This window comes from Piliocolobus tephrosceles, chromosome 20 (genome assembly GCF_002776525.5).
Source record: "Piliocolobus tephrosceles isolate RC106 chromosome 20, ASM277652v3, whole genome shotgun sequence".
In the NCBI taxonomy this organism is placed as follows: Eukaryota; Metazoa; Chordata; class Mammalia; order Primates; family Cercopithecidae; genus Piliocolobus; species Piliocolobus tephrosceles.
Window position 1 is genome coordinate 367,799 of NC_045453.1, and position 565 is coordinate 368,363.

Below are 565 nucleotides of genomic sequence, written 5' to 3' on the forward strand. Positions count from 1 at the left end.
AAAAAAAAAAAAAAAAAAAAAAAAAAATTAAAACTTAGCCAGGCATGGTGCCTCATGCCTGTAGTCCTAGCTACTGAGGAGACTGAGGCTGCAGTGAACTATGACTGTGGAACTGTACTCCATCCTGGGTGACAGAATCAGACCCTGTCTCAAATAAACAAACAAAAGGAGAATGGAAAGCTTAATGAGGGGCCTGAAGGGCAGCCTGGACCAAAAGAAGAGAAGGTGAGTTATGGATTTCCCAAACAGTCCTAACAGCAGAAAGCTGGGACTTACAGAAAGAGGTGGGGGATCCCAGGGCCTCAGATGGATTGCTGGGGGAAATGGTCACTTGAGAGGGGATGGAAATGGGCCCCATGCACTGCTACAGGCAAAGGGTAGATGAGGTTTCTGGAAGTGGCTATGCTATCAGCATATGATGTGTGTGGCTTCTTTTCTGTCCTGGAAGTGGTTGTGCCAACGCTCTTTGTATGGCACCAAAGAGGGGCCATAGGAAAGGAAAGGAAAGGAAGAGAAAGGAAGGAAGGAAGGAAAGAAGGAAGGAAAGGAAGGAAAAGAGAGAAAG